We start from the raw sequence: 20425 nt of genomic DNA, 5'->3' as shown, positions 1-20425 counted from the left end.
AGTCACGTGTATCAACATCTAAGGACCTAGGCATTATCACTGATGATAAATTAAATATTTCTCCGCACATACAATCCATCAAGTCTAAAGCAATGTCCCTCTTAGGACTCCTGTTCCGTTTCACTGAAATTAAAGACCCCCAGGCACTTCGAACTTTTTTTTCATCTATCATTCTTCCAATTCTTACCTACTCTTGTCCCATCTGGTCTATCTCTTCACAAACCAACCTCTCATCCCTGGACTGTGTCAGCAATTTCTTTGCCAATGTAGTAAAAAATAGAATACCGCATTTACGCAACATGTCCACTAATGCTATTCTCTCCTCCCTCTTCATCCCCAATCTCACTACCCATAGGCTCACGGCTGATTTAAAACTTATTTATAAGATTCTCAATTCCACCATCGACTGCCCAGCATTGCTCTCTTTTATCAATTTTAAAGTTCCACCCCGCCCTACCCGTTCTCATCCCCTAATCCACATGCCCATTCCTAGACTTTCGCTCACTAAACGTTCGTTTTTCTACCGCATTACTTCTGTGTTGAACTCACTCCCTCCACACATCGACCCCTTTGCACTTCCATTGAAATCCTTCATAAGCCTTTCCCTATCCTATCTGTCACCGAAGTAGTCTGTCACTGCAGTTTCTAGTTGTCCTTTTGTTTTTCTAAATGTAATTATTGTTTTCTACATGTTATATTGCGTCTTCGTCCTCTATATTATGTATTGTTACCTGGCCACTATAAAATGGCATATGCTGTATGTGGTTATATTTCTTTAAAATAAATAAAATAAAATAACTGTAAAATGACGACACGTGGGGAAGAACCATAGCAAAACGGGAGGAGGGGGTGTTGAGAAGAGTGAAAAAAAGAAGGGGCGGTTTGGGGTAAAAAGAGGCGGCGTGTCTTTTGAAAGTGAGAGGAGGAGTAAATAGCGACGCCGGAAAAAGAGGCGGGGGTTAAGCTTATTAATTTTTTGAGCATGAATTTCTTTTATTTCTACGAGAGAATATGGCGAGCTTGTTCGCGATGAAACTGTAATTTTGGAGAATTTTACTTGTTCGCGATGAAACTGTTATTTTGGAGAAATGACAGTTACATTCCTTCACTTCCTCTTATTAGTGCATTAGGGACTGGATTGAACAAATTCCGGGGCCTTAAAGATTTCCCGCAGGAAGTTAGTGGGCTCTTGGTCATGATAGAGTCGCAAGACTCAGAAAGCGAAGGGGTGGGATTCAGGAGAATCTGATGCTGAATAATTATAATATATGATTTTAAAGTTATAAGGCGTTAACTATGGTTATATGAAGATAAAAGAGTTTCACTTAAATACTGTTTTGATGCTCATTTAAAAATTACTTTTTAGTTCATATAGAAGTAGGCACTACCTCAGGATATCTTTGGAAATCGCACCTCTTTAACGTAAATCAACGCACCCCCAACCCTGCTTTTAGCCTTGTTTTTTTTAATTCTTTCAAAGATAATATCAAATATAAAAGATTTCAAATATAAATCATAATTACCATGTGCCGTTTAGCCAGTTAATAAATCATAGAGGGATTGGTGCAAATATGTAAGCTTGTTGTAATGTGAAAACATAACCTTCAGGGCTTATAGGGAGGTACTGTAGGCTAGCGGTGACCGCATCAACTTCTTGGCCCGCTTCTTTAGTAAGCCTGTAGGAGCGGTGACGGTCAACTTAAGATTTATTGTCTGTGAAATACTTGTTCCGAGTTACTCTTCACTCGTAAAACTTTTGAGGCAAGTTTTTTTTAGTGCTAAATAATCTCGGAACTAGAGGGATTACATACTTAGTGCTCCAGTAGTGAAAATGTTGACTACATTTGTGACTTTTAAAAGGGAAAATTTTATTGAAAATTGCTATTTTTTAAAGCTTTGCGTTGATTTTTCAATGAATAATAAGTAGGTGATCTGATATTTCACTTTTCCATTGTATTATAGTCAGAATGCAAACGTTTCCACTTTAACAGCACATTCTGAAAATCTAATGAAAGTGGAAATTTATAATTTACTATTATTTTTACAAAAAAAACGATAAATTTTGCATAAAACCAAAAGCGGTTATAAAGGGTAGTAGAGTATCTTCGTGAGTTTTTTTCATGAATTTAGAAAAAAATCCATTTCTAACATAATTTAAAACAGGGTTTCCACTATTAAACCAATCCCTCTAGTTCCGAGATATATCCTTAAATAACAGTTTATTCGTAAAAATAACTGCAGAAATGTAAATGGCAAGACAAAAAACTTGTGGGATGCAATTTTCAAAGGGATCGGTCGAAAATACGATTTTTGTGCAACTTTTTCGCGATCCGGACCTCTGTGCGCCGCGGCGGCGTGCTAACTGCTGCTCAGAAAACACCGAATTCCATCTTCTCGAAGTTGTTTGTGATACTCAGTGAAGCACCAACGTCAGAAATATGTGTAACAATAATTTAAAAATTATTCTCATGGTCAAAATAAAAAAACAGGACTATGAAAAAACGACTAATTTGTTGTCTGCGATGGAAAGATATTAAAAATGTACTGAGAAATGAACATGTCTCTAAGTAATATAAAGTTATGGTACTTTTCCACGCAATTTATTTAAGACGACCGGTTTCGTCGCAGAGGCGACATCTTCAGGTGCAGAAAGCATTATATTGTTGTTTATTTGGATGCTATTACGCGTTGGTAGGGGAGGGTTGCGTTGGAGTTGGAGCGTAATAGCAACCAAATAAACATCAAAATAACTATAAAAATAACGCTTTTTGTACCTGAAGATGTCGCCTCTGCGACGAAACCGGTCGTCTTAAATAAATTGCGTGAAAACGTACCATACCTTTTCATTGTTTCAAATGGATTTTCACAAAGTTAAGCCTGAAACAATCGATTTTATGTCTGTAAGTAATTGGACACCTCACTGTTTACGTAGAATAGACGTGAATTGAGCAACTTTTGACTGCAAATAGCGGGAACTCCAGTGATTAACATCTATTTTGGACTGAGCATTTTCAAAATGATCTCCCTTCGACTGATATCGGCACTTACCACTTTCCGGGTCCATGGGACTAGTGAGTCCTGATAGCATAGAGAGAAGGATTATGAAGAGTGGGAAAAATGACATCGTGGCCTCGGAGGTCTGGGATCTGAAATGATAAAAATTCAGGGAGAATAATGACCGAAGCATACTGCAGCGATCCAGGCGTCGAATCATTCAATCCAAGCATAAAACATGCTAAAATAACTCGATAATAGAAGCCATGAAACTTGATAAAAATCGTTGTGCACACCTGGATATGCTTTCCCATGCAATTCTATCTTTTAACATAAAAGTAAGTAAGGCTTCTTTGCAAACTGAATTTCAAGGCTGCACCATTCCTGATTTTGTCTGTGTCCGTATCACCGATGATTATTTGGATTGGAATTATGAATCTAAAATCTATTTCCTAATTATCAGCATTCGATTTTGGTTTTTGAATGGATTCCTTGAAATTCGAGTTTTTTCCCAAATTAATCGAAATATTTAAATATAGTAGATAATTGTCTGCTCAAATGCGATTCATTGTTATACGAGGTAGTAATGAAAATTGAGGTCTACTTTTTCTTTAAAAATGAAACATAAATTTATTCTCAACTTTGCGTGTTATCATTGGAAAGGCCGAGCATTTTGCTAATTTTCTACACAGTCGCCTTGATGATCAATTGATTTTTTGCATACTTTTAACCAGCTTTTTAATACCGGCGTCGTACCACTCTCCCGCAGCGTTGCTAAGCCAACAGTTGACTGCGTCTTTCATTTCCTCGTCTTACTTGAATCTCTGTCCCCCAAGGAGTTTTTCGAAAGCGAGAAAAAAGGTAGTAGTCCCTCGCGGCGACTTTTGGGCAGTATAGTGTGTGGTCGAAGATATCCCAGACGAATTCCTTGATTACGGCGGTCGTTTGACGTGACACGTCATGTTGACGCGCTTTTTTCTGTCCTGAGCTGCTCAGGGACATCTTGTTGAAACGGAGGACCTCCCACAAAACACTCTGCAAGGAGAAGTTGCCACAGTCTTCATTTATACCTTCCTTTATATCATGAAGGGTTATTCTCCGGTTAATGTGCAACATCTCGTCAATTCGAGCCGCAGTTGATTCCGGCAAACACGGCCTCCCCGACCGCTGCTCATCATGGACGTTTTCCCGTCCATTAGAAAACTCCCCACACTATTTCCGCGCGTTTTCGATGGCCACACAGTTCTCACCGTAAACTTCCACTAACTGGTGACGAATATCTATCGGGGAAAACACTCTCGCTTTCAAAAAATCGAATAACTTAGCGTAGTTCACACCTGGAGGGTGAGCTAAGCGGGAGCTTCATCCTTAAAGCTAGGTTTACACCTGAGAGAAAAGTTGCGACATAAGTTGCGCGAGTGGTGTCGCATAGTGTAAACTCACAGATGCAATTTTTCCCGAGAGTTGGACGCGAGTTATTTTGCGAGCTCTCGCGCGAGCCAGTGTCACTGTTGGTTGCGACAGTTGGTATGAAATCCGTTTACATGTGACAGCATTCGGAGCAATTTCAACTCGCGGAAGCGGTCCCTCCCGTACCGTGGTCAGTAGTTTTTTTACAATGCCACGAAGTAGACGTGCGCAAACTGCCGCTACAATAGTGTTACTTTATAATTGGCATAGAGTAGATAAACAGAAAAAAGGAAGAGGAGTATCTGCGTTAAGGAATGGATTGATAGAAGGCAACATTTGAGAGCTTTCACGACTTTAAGTAAATGAGTTACAAATAGAGGACTCTCAACAGTTTAGGACTTTCATCAGGATGTCTGCTACAGAGCTGGAGAATCTGCTCTACTTTGTTGGGCCATAAGTCCAAAAACAGGACAGTTTTGAGGGAATCGATATCAGCGAGTCAGCGACTGATAGTTATAACCCCACGTTTTCTTGCCTCTGATAAGTATAATCGTTTTTATTCGTTATATTGGCCTGTTTACGTATGTGTAAATATCCACAGTAACCAAAGGGATGGCACAGTGGTTCCAATTGCGAATCTAGCGGGACAAAATTATTTTTCTCAAAAAACTTAGATCTTTTGTCGTGAAAACATTCAGAAATTCCAAATTATAGACAAAAATACAAAATAACACTATCTCAGGTCTTTTCAAGGTGGTTTTTATGAAAAAATTAATTTAATTTGCAAAATAATTTCATGTTCCTTAACACTTGAGAAAAACGAAGAAAATCATAAAAAAATTGTATAGTAATGCGCTTTTCTTAATTTAATAAACTAATAACGTTAAAAATATGCTCTTAAACACAGGATTTAAACGTAAAATCGTTTTTCACAGAAAGTGAACTGCGGAACGTTAGTCACCTTCATCATTATTACTCTCCCAACTCTCTTCATCACCGACATTTACCTACTCCACGTCCTCCAACTCTTTAACATTACTCATTTCATTAGGCGCAGATAATATTGGTTTCCTGAGAAGATGCCTCCCCGAGAGGGAATAACAATGCCTTGGGTGCAACGAACTAATACTGAAAACATATGGTCAGATGTGACTAATAGTAGGTTAAAAACATCTCTCATTGTGTCATTTCTTGAGTATTTTAGCGCATGATTTTCTTTGAATTTCCGAATATGCTTATTCCTTGCTTCTTGGGCCTCTTCGGAAAGCAATGCAATTGGGGCAATCAATCACTTTTGTCCCATGAATTATATTTTAAGTACCGTGAAAGGCATGTAATACCATGAGTATGACGCATGTACATTTCTTCTGTTTTTTTAGCATACTTCTCAAATTCACTTGTACTTAAGGAGAAACCACAGGAAATGGCGCTAAGAATTGCTCCAAACCAATGAAATAATTCCACCTCTACTCAACTAATGCCTGATGAAATGAAAGGATTCTTTTACGGTCAAAATTCTGATACTTTGTACAATTTCTTCCCGTTTATTTCGATGACGAAGGGCATCAGTGGAGATATCTGTGCCTTTTATCTTTTGCACTTCTTTCCCAGTTACCTCATAACTTTCATCTTCCAGAAATGATTTAATGGGTCTACAATACCTGATCGAAGACGGCCTGATATTCTGCCATGAGATGTTGTTTTTATCATTTGATTTTAGCGGAAGAGGCAACATAGAAATGGAAAACATATAGGAATCATCCACTGAACCTGATTCCTTCCGAAATACAAATCTCAGCTTATATTGCTTGAGGCCACTACTTCCATGTTAACTACACTTAAATATCATCGTATATTTGAATTCATAACCAGACTGAAGGAAGTTATGAAAGTTCAATTGTAATTTTCTTCAAATTTTATAAGAACAGCTAATACTAGTAAAGTAGTAAAATTGTCCATCCCAATCTACTTGAGAGAAACTTGCCACTGAAGTGGTACCATGCATAGCTATATGTTTGGCGCTATACTATCTATGCACTATCTTCGTCATACAATCTCTATTTTTTAGATGACTCTTATCATTCTCTGATGTATTTATTCTTCTTGCTAATGTCACGCAAAGATTCCTGATTTTTCACTCTGTTTCTGTAATCTTTCAGGGCCACATTCCACAATATTTCGCTTTCTTCATATAACGTAATAAGTTTTTTTTGTCTCCAAATCCGTCCACTTGTAACTACTTTGCTCAAGGGGATTTTCCATCCTTTTTCCCTTCATCCATCAACAAAACAACATGACACCAAAAAACAGACAAAAAACAGCAAATTACAGGAGACTCGAGAGACAACACAACTACACTTTAGCCCAACTTCCGCAAAAGTGTCGGGAAATATCTCCCACGGTTTGATCAGGCGACAGTGCGAGCGCGAGAAATTGCCAGAGCTAAGTTTCATGTTTAGACCTGCGAGTCGAAGTGTCAGACACTCCGCCGCCCAGCTCGCGACACTGCTCGCCGACCCGTTTACACTTGCAATTTTGACTGTCAGACAGTAAACTCGCGCAATTTCTCGCAGGTGTAAACCTAGCTTAACGACTGCCACGCAGCGACTGAGTGGCCTAAAGAAGCACGTGAGTGATTTTAAATTTCAGCGCAGGAACCAAGGAATGCAGTGCTGTAGTCAAATTTTGCTTAGCGACTCGGGTTCGTAAATAGCGTCTTTGGAGACCTTACATTTCAATACACGCTCGTAGAACGCAAAATGTGGGTCACTGGAACCGCGGGGGACAACGACTGAATACGGTTAAATTTATTAATGTAATATATTTTTATTATTATATTAACCTGCAGTAGTAAGCCCTTTTCATGTGTCACGATAGCACGCGCAGCGGAGAAAAGAACGGCTCATGGTACGCAGCTAAACGATAAACAACGCAAGGGTCATACGTCGAACAAACTAAACATCTGATAAACAAAAATCTGATTTGTGAGTCACGAAAAATCAATAGTTTATTATTAGGGTTATTCCACTAATCATAAGTCGAAATAAACCATAACTACGGCCTCGAGACATACGTATAGCTTCGTGCGATTCTCCTCTGAGCGAAAAGCCATAAGTAGTTAAGACCTATAATGGCCTGCCTAGGAGGCCGTCATAACACGGGACATACGAAATGACACTGCACGCCTAGGGAGTTATGAAAGCAATTTAAGAAGTGCAATCGATTATAAAGCGATTGTTTCAAGAAATGTATGAATACGTGAATGCACGATAGTTCCAAAGACTACTGGAACAATCGTAATCTGATCGAGGCATAAGAGAATTGAAAATTAAATAATCCAAACGCGGATCCAACAGGCATTAGCTTGTAACGGTGTAAAGTGCGTTTGTCAAGAGCACCATTTCTTAAGATTTTTTAAAAAATATCTTGAACAACTCGTTTTCGCGGTCTAGTTTGTAATCACTTTCATGTGGACTACGCTTTTGTTCATCATAATATTCTGTATTATATATTTTGTTCACTATCTGCCGCAGATATTTTCATAAGCATAAAAATATGGCATTAAAAAAGGCGTAGGAAGATACGTGTTAGGTCTCCCCTTGTTATGGTAAGGTCTACAGTAGAGGACGGGTGACGTCACCACCGTGATTTCGACATACCTCGAGAGTCTCAACGGTGACGTCGGTACTGTGTCACGTGACATTCGTGCGATAAGCGAAACGGTGGATTATAGCAATGGTTGATTTTGATGAACGTAAAAATCCTTGAAGGGAAGGCCGTCGACCTCTCATGGATGGGTTAAGTTAAAAGTATTGCAAGACTTTGAAAATCATTTTTACACGTGGCTAATGTTTTTATCCCCCGTGCAAACGATTTCCCACATCACGTGATGGTTACACGTTTTCACTGAAGAGGGTGCTGGATACACGCCCTCTGACCGCATTTGACGACATTGAGTCCCTTTGCATACAGATCGGACGTTGATTGATTGCGAGCACCATAATGGATCTAAAAGCGAGGAGGCATGGACTGCATATGTATTAAGCAGGTACCTACCACGTACAAAGAATGAGGGACGAGGAATCCACTCACTTCGATAGGCGGGACTCCTGTCTGCGTGTCCGCTGTCGCCCTCAGCCGTCAGCCGAATGCTGACGCGACGCACGGGCGACGTTATTCCTCTGATGAGTGAGGTTAGGGGGGAGGGGGGTTAGGGGAAGGTTCTCTATGGCCGCCACTGCTGCCCGTAATATAAGAGACATAGCCGAGTTTGAAGAGATGTAATAACCACGCCAATCCGTAACTACTCTAACGATTGCACTGGAATGAATCTTGTTCGAGGCTTCAAAGAATAAAGCCTTAATCACACGATCATTTTCTTTCGTCGCGAAAAGTGATCATTAGAGCGATCGCTTTTCGCGGCGGGAATTTAAATGATCGCTCCAATGATCATTTTTCTGAATCACACGGTCCCTCATGTCGTCGCCTTTCCCATCACTTCCGATACCACAGCTCGTTGTCATGGGACACGCATCACGTAAATATATATAGCGTGTTTATGTTTACCTATGTCGTTCCCACGATTGCCAAACGTTGCGCTGCAATCGCTCCATACGGCCATGCGTTCTTATTGGCTGATTTGGGGTTTTAGTGACGGTTTTAGCAACGCAACCAGACGAGTGATGAAAAAAGTGATGGGAATCCTCATCATTGGAGTGATCTCGAAAAACAATTGCCGGCGACGATCATTTGCGAGTGATCACTATGGTTTTCGCGATAGTTCTCAGTATATAGGAAATGACGCATAAAATGATCGTATGATTCAGGCTTTAGATGAAATGGAGTCTTGGAACATTGTTGGGGCCATGATTCAGTTACATCGAGTTCAAATAAGAGCTTGGGGTATAGAAACAACGCGGGGGACCTTCCCCATGCCAAAAAATGCACGAGTGTTCTGCATTATTATTGGCCCTGAGGCACTCTTTCAAAGTAACTCCGAGAACTGTGAAAATGATCCACAATGTTGAAATTGTTCCCCGTTTTACGGTAACCGACGGTGTGTGGTTCATTGGAAGCAGGGCCGTGGGTCGGTGGACAACATTTGCTGGCAAGAACGTGTTCACGATTTTCAGGTTCGTGAAATTCCAATTATCGCCACCGGGAGGACGAAGCGATAATTTGGACGGCTGCGGAGGGAAGTGATAACGTCCCGTGGAGTGTGGTCAACTCGAATTCAATAAGTCTCCGGTGCAAGAAGTGCCAACTTAGGGGTGGAAATGTTTGACATTTTGCTGATTGTAACTTCTAACTGCTGGTGTGAGGGCATTGGTCGTAATCCCAGACATCTCGAGCGCCAATCAAAAGTGTATTTCTCCGCTGGCGACCCCAATTGTATTTACGCATTACCGTAATATTTCATTTCCAATATGACCCTAATACGAAAAAAATACTATGAGAATCTGATAACTAGAGATACGTGAAAATCGCACTTTCACTTTTATTTTATCGCGCTTCCAATAACAGTTTATCGCATTTTGTAGCGTCTATTTTTTTATTTTCATAATGAGATGTATGACGATAAATGTAGTGAAACACAGTTATTTGACAAAATACAGAATATTGTAAATAATTATGCTGTAGAATAATAAATTGAGGAATAAGACGTATAGTGGCGGAGGTGTAGCTTGCCCGCGCCCACTTGTAGTTCGCGGCCACGTGGAGTCCCAGCCAACTAGCAGCTGGCCAGTCGCTCACATGCTTTAAGCGGTGAGTGCCGGCGGAGCATTTAAACTGCGCTCGGCACAAAATGTGCGAATTTTGCCGTCGAAAAGGCAAAAAATATCATAAAAATCGCATCTATATCGCATTTGCGATTTTCACGCATCTCTACTGACAATGGATATAGAGAGGGGCGCAGCTATGAATTAAGGCTAGGGGGGGGGGGGGGAGGGAGGTTTAGGCACAACTAATACTGGGGTGTCTTGGGGTGTGGAATAACCTAAGCGGGAGGCGCAAGGGCCCTCCCCCAGAAAAAATTAAGAAAAATGGTTCAAAATGGTGAGTTTTACGGCTTTCGGAGGGATATTTTATTAATATTTACACTATTCTGTAAGTAATATTAATCCAATTAGATAAAATGGATTAAACTTAAAAAAATTTCTGAGCTCTGGGGGGGGGGGGGGGGTTATCCCCCAAAACCCCCCCCTCGCTGCGCCACTAGATATAGATAGTGCAAAATAAAGGATAAATCCGTAATGTCAACAGTCATCAAACAACTTTTTTCGAAAGTCAAAGTTCGACATATTACAAAATGTAGCCCGACGTACCAAATGAACGGAGAAAAAATTTTGTTCATGTAGGTTGACATCCTACGGTTGCACCAGGGCCGTTTATGTTAAGCTTAGGCAACCCGCAGTACATTCCCTCTTTTTACGCTATTTCGGCGATAAATGTCGTGATTTGAATGATTTTTTCAGCCGATTCTGCACCAGTCATGTACAAAATAGTCGAGGTAAGCAACATAGGTCGAATAATCACGTTTTTTATGCAATCACCGGTATTAAAATGCAAAGAAACGTAACAAACTTTGAAATTTTCTTAATTAATGGTATATATTTTAATTTGGTGTACTCGTATGGGCATGATCGCACTAATATGACCCTACCGTTTATATACAACAGCATTTTTCCCCTCTCCCATCCTAGAGTAAGGATCTCCTCGTCTCCCACCTATGAACTAATGTCAACGCACTGCTCAGGCTACATCGTCTACGAAAATGACTCCGTGTTCCAAATTTTGCAGTTCTTCACCCACCATGAGAACAGGTGCCACTCTGGCTCTCAGGGAGACCCAGAACTCGCCACGTGGAGGGCGCTCCAACTCCAGCTTCTCCCATTACTACCCACCCTTCAAGTCTTATGACGTACCAGTTAAGATGCAATCTTTTTTGTATCCAAAATTGGTGGAGATAAATGGTAATTAAACAGATTGGAAGGAAGTGAGTTGCTGAAGGCTATGTAAATACAAATTAAAACAAAATAACATTTGCCGGTATCCTCTCCTTTTTCTCCATTTCCCCTCTATTCTCTTTTACTATATACATATCCCCTGTACGCTATTGATGAATTGTCTTGTACATGTGGATGGCCTTTCGCAAGGTTTTGTGAGGCAAGGATTTCGTGCCGAAGTGATTTTTTTTAATGGAGAAGCAACTAAAATAAAAAATGAATGTATTGACACGCTCTTCAGTTGAGAGTCATCTCTTTGGCGCTCCTCGACAGATGTTTGGGAGATATCTTCCCACACATGAAGATATTATGAAGTATTACTAATGGGTGAAGATGGAAAAGATGCAAGAAAGATGAGAATTTGATCAATCGGTCCAGGAGATTGCCCATGTTGTCGCCGACAGAGTGGACCAAGCGTAAAACTACGCGTCTGGACCTTTAATGTCGAACCGCGGCATCCTCATGGCAGTTTAGAGATACAACACGAAATGTAAAAAAATTATGAAGAGCACAAAGAAGAAAAATTCCTCTGTTGCCCATCGAGACTTTATTAATTTAAGGAAGATGTTAAAATATTGTTTTATTTTCCTCAATGTGTCTTCCAAAATTGGCCAAGTGTATTTGTAAGCCGAAGTCGTAAATTAAAAATGAAGAAATATCATTCCTTTTAGACCAAAGATCAACCGGAGAACTAGTGATTGGGACCATTGATTGGATAACCACAAAAACATAGGAAGAAGGCTGCCAAAGAAAAAAATGATAAAAACGAAGGAATCATTTGAAAATAGGGCATCACTTGCCCAGAAAATTAGTTCTAAATTCAAGTCTTAGTGCTCTAAAGTTCAAAATGACTCGCCGCCTGTGCTCGGCGACGAATGGAAACCATCCTCCCGCCCATCCTATAATAGCTTGGCGCGCAACATCCTGAAGCTGCCTGTGACCTGCCAATTGGTGAAAAGGCACAACGTAGCCAGCGGTTTGCAGCAACTCTCGTGACTGGAGCGTTTGAAGACGTCGGCCAGGTCACACCTGAAAATGCATCGATGATTGTCGACCGGAAGAAAATTGCGCGACAAAGGAAGAAATACAGAGAGCTTGCGACTTCAGAAGATATGGAAAAGCTTAGAGATCAACCGAGGATAGCATTGTTCTTCGAGGGAAGAAAAGAGAAGACGAAAATCAGGGAATTGTGCAGCAACAATGAAGTGCGCATCACGACATAACCGAAGAGCATGTAGTCATCCTTGCAGAACCCGGCGGGGTTCATTTGGGACATGCATAAACTGAAACAGGAGAAAGAGAATGGCTCGGAAACTCTATCCTCGAATTAGTTGAAGCTGCTACAATTGACACGTCTTCCATATGGTGCATCGATTGTGATGGATCACATTCGAACACCGCGAACGGCTGGAACGGAGGCGCTATATGTTTATCGACGTGCGTCTCGGGCGTGCCTTATAGATTTAAGTGCCTTCTGCATTCAGATGAACTCCACTTATAATGGAGAAATTTGATGGGACAACGACGGGACCAAATATCTACATTGGGTCAGTTGGTCGCCAACTAAAGACCTGTGTGCAGCTACCTCTAATGAAATTTCAGACGATTGATCTTGGTCTACCTGATCCTGAACTAAATTCATCTTTCATCAGCAAATACCAAAATTATTCGCTGGACATGGCTCGTGGTATTTACAGGGGATAATCCCACAAGAGCTGGCTGATCGCGATAATGGGGAAATGAATAACAGCAGATGGGGAATGACGGCCAACAGAGTGATCCGCGTTTACATAGAAACAAGACGACCAACAGTGGCTTTGAATTCAATAACCGAGACTATGATGAAACTCTATATTCCTATGAGGGTCACAATAAAGAAAAATTGGAAGATTACAGAAGCAGAACATATCTGGGAAATGCTTAAGAGAATAAGACAATTCCGTAAAAAGTAGAGTTCTTGAGAAATTCATCCAGAGCAAAGCGTTCTTTGCTCATCCAGAAAACATCCTCATTGGTGAAAAATGAAAGGGTCGAAGCGAGAAGAGTAGCCTTCCAAAGGATATTGCAGGCAAGAAAGACCTATTCGCCAGATGAAGGCATCAGGGCTTTTCACATCCCTGACCAGTGTATTTATATCAGTTCATAGGCGGGCCGTAGGGAGACGAGGAGATCCTTACTCTAGGATGGGAGAGGGGAAAAATGCTGTTGTATATAAACGGTAGGGTCATATTAGTGCGATCATGCCCATACGAGTACACCAAATTAAAATAATATATACCATTAATTAAGAAAATTTCAAAGTTTTTTATGTTTCTTTGCGTTTTAATACCGGTGATTGTATAATAAACGTTATTATTCGACCTATGTTGCTTACCTCGACTATTTTGTACATGACTGGTGCAGAATCGACTGAAAAAATCATTCAAATCACGACATTTATCGCCGAAATAGCGTAAAAAGAGGGAATGTACTGCGGGTTGCCTAAGCTTAACATAAACGGCCTTGGTGCAACCGTAGGATGTCAACCTACATGAACAAAATTTTTTCTCTGTTCATTTGGTACGTCGGGCTACATTTTGTAATATGTCGAACTTTGACTTTCGAAAAAATTTGTTTGATGACCGCCCCTAGTCAACAGTATTCCTGACTGAGGGAGTTGTGGCGGGAGATGATTTGATTTCGTTGGATGCGTCCAGCGAAATCTATGAGGGAGGCTATCTGGGGGAAGGAGAAAGCGAGGAAGACGTGTGTTTCACGATGGCATTGGCGAGGGTCCCACCTTCTGCCGCTGGTTGGTGGGGGCAGTGGGAGAACAGATTGCTGGCTCGAGGTGACATCTCAGTGGAGGACATCTTTCGCGTGTGGCACCTCAGTCAGCCAGCTGTGGAGTGAGTGAGGACGAACGGGGCCAGGGGAGGGTCAAGGCCCTGCTCTGACCTCGGGGGTGCGTGGCCTGACCGGAACCGAAATGGACCGGAAGGGGAATCCCCACATTAAACAGGATAACGAGCCGACAGCTCGGCCTCCTGGGCTCGGCATGGAATGCGCTCAACATATGGAGGAACAGGACAATTGTCAAACACAAGAGATATAGAAATCAATCCATGTAAATCGATTAATCCAATAAAACATATTTCCTCATAACTGCGACATGTTGTCATTAATCCTTCGCCCTCCGATCCCAACGGAAGTAATTTAATATCCATTCTTGATATTTGCCTACGATGTAAACGTTGAGAGAAATAAACAAAGTCAAGAGTACAGGTAAAATCTGAAGACCTTGTAACTGGTAAGAATGGAAAATTACGAGGGAAGTAATTGAAGCAAATGGAAATGAAGCGACATCAATCGAGTACCCAGGAGAATTAATACGATACGTACTTTTATCGTGCTGGAGGTAAATTTGTTACCCTAAATGAGCAACTGCTGATGAAAACTTATATACTCAACGCATTTCAAATAAGAAATGAAAAGAGGAGTGATTAGAACAATGGATATGTGAACGACTTGGAAAGAGAAAATAATGATAGAAGTGGAAACGGGGACACATATTTAAAAAATTCACTCAAACATTCATTTCTGATCAATTCGGACAAAATAATAACCCGCTTCTCAGTAATTTTGAGAGCGCCATCCGCTGGAATCCGAGTAAATATTTAATTGTGTGCCAAAGGACGTTCACAGTGTAATTGCCATGAAAAATCCGCCACGCTGCGAGAGCAATAGGAAATTTTCCTCGCGGACGCGCCCTCAAAATTCGCATTTTGTGGCTTAACGGAGGCAGGTAGGTCCAATTGAACGAAATACTCTACCATAAGGTTTTATCAACTCTGCAAAATCTACAGGGAATGACCATGAAATATTGAATTTGTCAATTAAATTTGAGCCGAATTATCGCATCTGAAATTTCGTCCACACAACAGTCATGGGGAAAAAATTAAGGTAGATTCAGATTTGTCTCACATTATACACATACGATTTTTGGACAAGAAATACAAGATACGCCGGAGTGGAATGATTTTTTGAGATACTATACTTCTCGGCTATGAGCGATGGACTTGTCCGTTGTAAGAAAGCGATAGGAGAGATATTGCTTACTATGAATGGAGATACTGCGGAAACACAATTATTCCGTGAACGCGAGTTATTTGGTGGGAATGTTTGAGAGATTCGTAATACGAGCAACACCCTCCCCCCCCCCCCCCCCCCCCCGTTGACAAACGGATGTATTTATCACCGGGGGGGGGGGGGGTTTAATGGATGTATTTAATGGTCCGTCTGTGTAGAAAATGTATCTGGAGAAAAATTAATGCTGTTCTATTAAAAAAGCCGCTGAGGGTGAAATACACGCTTTGCACCGTGAACTCAATTGCATGCCCTGTAGCCAACATGCGGGCGATGACTTGTAAAAACAATGCCTGCCTTCAAAACCGTAAAAATTCCCCGTAACCGAAATGTACGTACAGTGGCGGAAAAAATTAACGCAAAGCTCGTTGGCGTCTGAGAGCGGCCAGTTCAGGAATTACAGGGTCGTATCCAGAAGTAGTAGGACTTTTTTTTACGCGCGGGCGGAAAGATTGAGGGGGGTCTGCAAGACCGGATGTTGTGGGGGGGAGCCTTGGGAACAAGTTTCGACGAGCGGCAGTTGCCTGGATGCATTAGTTGAGTGAGGACAGCTGTTTTAGTGACCTCCTGTTTCGACGCCTCGTCGTCAGTTGCGATGGAGCAAAATTTAGAGCAGCGGTACGCCATCAAGTTTTGCTGCAAAATTCGTAAATCGGCAACCGGAGCCAGGAAAATGCTTACGCAGGCCTACAAGGAAGATACCATAAGCCGTTCCTTGATATTTGAGTGGCTCAATTTGTCGGGATGGTAGGGAGCTTGTCGAGGACGACCAATGCGCCGGGCGTCCGTCAACCTCGAAATCGAAAGTGAAATCCATGTTGATTGCATTTTTTGACCGTCATGGAATTGTCAATAAGGAGTTTGTACCTCCTGGACATTCTGTAAACGCAAGATTTTTCATGGAACTGCTGCGAAATAGGATCACACGCGTGTGACCAGACCTGGTGGGGCATTGGAAGCTCCACCACGACAATGCACCATGCCATGGCGCGTGGATTGTGAGGGATCTCCTGGCCAAATTCGGCGTTTCCACATTGCCTCACCCCCCTCTAAAGCCCTGATGTGGCACCACCGAACTTCTTCCTGTACCCCAGGATCAAGAGGCAGCTAAAGGGGTATCGTTTCGACACGGTGGAAGCGGTCCAAGCGGCGACGACAAGGGCGCTGTACAGCATCCCAGAGGATGACTTCCGGAAGGCCTTCACGACGTGGAAGACTCGCTACCAGAAGGGTGTGGAAGCCCAAAGGGCCTGTTTTGAAGAGTATGGATTCGATGTATCAAAATGTTCAATAAATTAATTAAAAAAAAAATCAGTCCTGCTACTTTTGGATACCACCCTGTACTTGTCTTCCAAAATTTTGCCCTCGTAATGCTCTCATACAACCGGGAGTTTTAAAAGCAATATATCCCCTATACCGAGGAAATAATCATACCCGTCGCATTATGACAGGGCGCAAAAGATCCAGCTACGAATTCTTCGCCATATTCTCCAAAGTATGCTTCGCCCTCGACTCACCTACAATGGAATCTACTCTCGTCGGGACGTCAGTGGACACAGCCGACATATTGGGCATTGAGACTGCCTTAGAACCCGATTGTTCCGGTGGTGTAGTGGGTAAAGTATCAAGGTACAAATCAGAGGTTCCACGGATCAAGTCCCAGTGACGGATGACTTATGCTGCACACACACACACTGTAAACATTTTTCTCATCTTAAAACTTCGCAATAGCTATCATCGATTCATAAGATGTTCATATCATCCTTTGATTCATCATAGATCCATAGGATATTGCATGGCTATTGAATCCTAACGCGCTTATTTATTTGTTGAAATTCAACATCCATATCGCATAACCATTTGGGCAGTTGACTGTGGAGTGAATTTTGACTACCATTTTTGCTTTTACTATTTTGCATCAGATCCATTCATTTTTTGTCCTGCGTGGGTTATCCCACAAGGAAAAATAAATACCAGAGGAGGTGAAAATCTGGAACAGGCATGAACGCCGAACTTGCAGCACGAAAATCAAGGAAATGAAAATTCTTCCTCTTCCGATTCATTTAAATAGAAATTAAAGCGATACGCCTCAATGTTAGAGCAAATAGCCTCAATTTTTTTTATTAATGGTATTTTTTGCCAATTGCCAGTATTTAATCATCACAGAATAAAATAAAATAACTTTGTTTTATTCCACACTTTATTTTAAATAGCACGACCAGGGTTAATTCAGCATCTAGTGTTATCATCAGGTGCTCGTGCTATTTAAAATAAAGTGTGGAATAAAAAGATAAAAATAAATAATAATACATGCCCAAAGAATAAATTTAATCCAGATCAGAGCCCTTGTGACCTGCAGGAAGAAAATAATCAACGGACAATGAGGTCTTTAGTCAAACATAATTGACTCATATGTTACTCGCAAAACAAAGGCTGGCAATTCGAAAATTGCATTAATTTCAACTTTATGAATCTTAATCCGGAAATGAAAGATCGATTGAATATGTTGCTATGCAACCGTCGTTCCTTCTACGAACATAGTAGTCACCATTGAACTCGTCATGAACTGCTGCTCCTGTAGTAGATAAAATTGGTTGAAGTATAATACGCATGATATAGTGGAATATATGCACCTTGATTTGCCAACATATGTTAATGTTTTTCACGTTTGGCACTTGGTATGCTTTTGAGAAACCATTACCATGTTTACGTGTAACCATAGAAATCGTATTGTTATCCCGCTAGTCGCCACTTAATAAACTTAACTACGGAAGGTAAAAGCGAATGACTAGCCTTGATGATGCAACGTAAGTTCCCACCTCAATGATCATATTTGCCCCATACTTATCACTATCTGGTAAAAACAGCTTTCGAAGTAATTTAAAGACAATAATATTCTACTTTTGGCTCGATATGAGAGTATTTGTAGCGATAATTAAGGTACCGACACAACCTGGCGAACGACACCAATTGTTTATTTACCTTGAGCCGTTGCCATAACAATACACCCGAAAATTATCGGAAGTATTTTCTTAGTTTCATAGTTATGTCCCATTACGCAACCAGAGTAGAAAATTGGCGCTGCGTCATTGATTACGTCATGACGTACGTCATCTCAGAGAACTTGACGACGGAATCACCCCCCACCATTAATACAAGGTTGTCGACTGAGAAACGCATGTAGGGGCCTCTTGTTATTTAAGGAGGGATGTGAAGGGTCGATTGAGAGTACGGACCTAAGCCACTGTAAACAAATATCCAAAGTGGGAGGAAATACTAAGACTCACATATAGACATTGATATTGTTTTATATGTGCATGCCTTTTTAATGTATTGTTGCGTAGGTATGGGGGGAGGGGGTTGCGGGTGAAGATCGGAAGGCGGTGGGATTATTTTTCTCGAACATTCTTGCTTTCAAAAATGGAAGCCATTTAATGTGGATATCTTTCTCCAGTATCCCAGTTGAAATTGCTGCTGCTGTTTTTCAGTCTCCCGGACCAAATCACGCAAGTCTCCACATATCTGGAGAATACCTTTCCGAAGGGGATATCCATAGTATTCCCATCATAGCGGTATGTTCGGCGACCGCATGGCATTGAAAGCGCTGGCATCTTATAGCTGAAAGCCTCCTTAATCTCCGTTGACACATCCTTCAGCTCTACCTGAAATTTCATTGCCATCAAATTGGCTAGGGAAAAGGACAAGTAAAATTATTTATATATAACACAAGTATTTATTGTATAAGTATTGCATTTCATATCTTTTCCCTCCATTTCCCACGACAATATTGAAGTAGGAGGTTGTTGGCGTCATTGTTGCACATTGTTCGTAGCTCATTCATTGTTGGACTCGGCATTCCACTGCGCAGCATTGTTGAACTCTCTTGCTTACATTTGCTCTCTGAGGCTACACCGAATAAGTTGCGATCCTTCCACCTGAATATCCTTCGAAGCCGATGGCTCGCACCTACGTGTAACAGAATCTTTCAAGTTTGGGTTGGTGAAGGTATCTTTATTTATTCAAATTCACCGGAATCGAAAAAAATAGAAAATGTAGCCCATGTTGGCAGGCCTGAGTACCTCTATGGCGTACACAGATTTTCAACGAATCAGGCCGGGACCCACTGGAGCCTCAAGGGGACGAGATAGGCTTCGATTCCCTGAGCGACGTCTTCAGAGTGACGAGGAGAATATCAAGTACAATTCCACTATATTTCCAGGTCCAATAAAAAGGTTAAATTAAGAGATATACACAGTTACTTATATCACTTATTTAAAAAAAATGGTATAAGTAATTGTGTATATCCAGGAAAAACTTATAATGGAATACCACAAAGTAAACCAAGAGTTAGCGAATTTTGTTAAACTAAGAGAGACATTTGGATAAGCAAATACATATGGTAATTCGTTTTTCCCCCGAACAATGAAGAAATTTAATAAATTCTAGGCAGAACTTTGATGGAGCATCTTCTTGTCTCTTTTTATAAAATGTCTGGCGTCCCAGCATCCCCTGCCACACGCCTTTCGAAACGGCTTTCGGGGTGGATGTTGGCAATAAAAATTCGATGGCGGCGTCCGGGTGCATTTACAGTGGCTCGGTGCCGTTCATTTCCTGATTCGTCCGCGACAATCTTTCTTCTTCATCCCTTGCAAACACATGCAATCGGATTCACTTCTATCACCACCGCTATTCCCGTTTAAATGAAATCCTCTGCTGAAGGCTCAATTCCGATCATCCGGATACAATTATCCACTTATTCCCAGTATTCTTTCTTCACAGTTACCTTCAGTTATTTCCTTTCCCTCGCCACGCTGACTTTCTCCGTGACCCTCACCACATGAGCAACAGGTCGTGACCTCAATCCGCATCAGGGAAGCTGCGCGAGTTTT

General features: G+C 41.3%; 1 long non-coding RNA gene across 1 annotated transcript in view; it reads right to left on the bottom strand.

Moving 5' to 3' along the window:
- The window catches only part of LOC124155398, a 32076-nt gene extending 23514 nt beyond the window's left edge, over positions 1-8562 (bottom strand). The window contains exons 1-2 of the long non-coding RNA XR_006864181.1: positions 8461-8562; positions 3049-3146 (exon numbers count right to left, since the gene is read on the bottom strand). This is a non-coding gene — a long non-coding RNA (uncharacterized LOC124155398). The remainder of the gene's footprint in view (positions 1-3048; positions 3147-8460) is intronic.
- Between the last annotated feature and the right edge of the window lie 11863 nt (positions 8563-20425).

The sequence above is a fragment of the Ischnura elegans genome, chromosome 3 (genome assembly GCF_921293095.1).
Source record: "Ischnura elegans chromosome 3, ioIscEleg1.1, whole genome shotgun sequence".
Taxonomy (NCBI): domain Eukaryota; kingdom Metazoa; phylum Arthropoda; class Insecta; order Odonata; family Coenagrionidae; genus Ischnura; species Ischnura elegans.
This window is presented reverse-complemented; position numbering and strand designations above follow the sequence as displayed.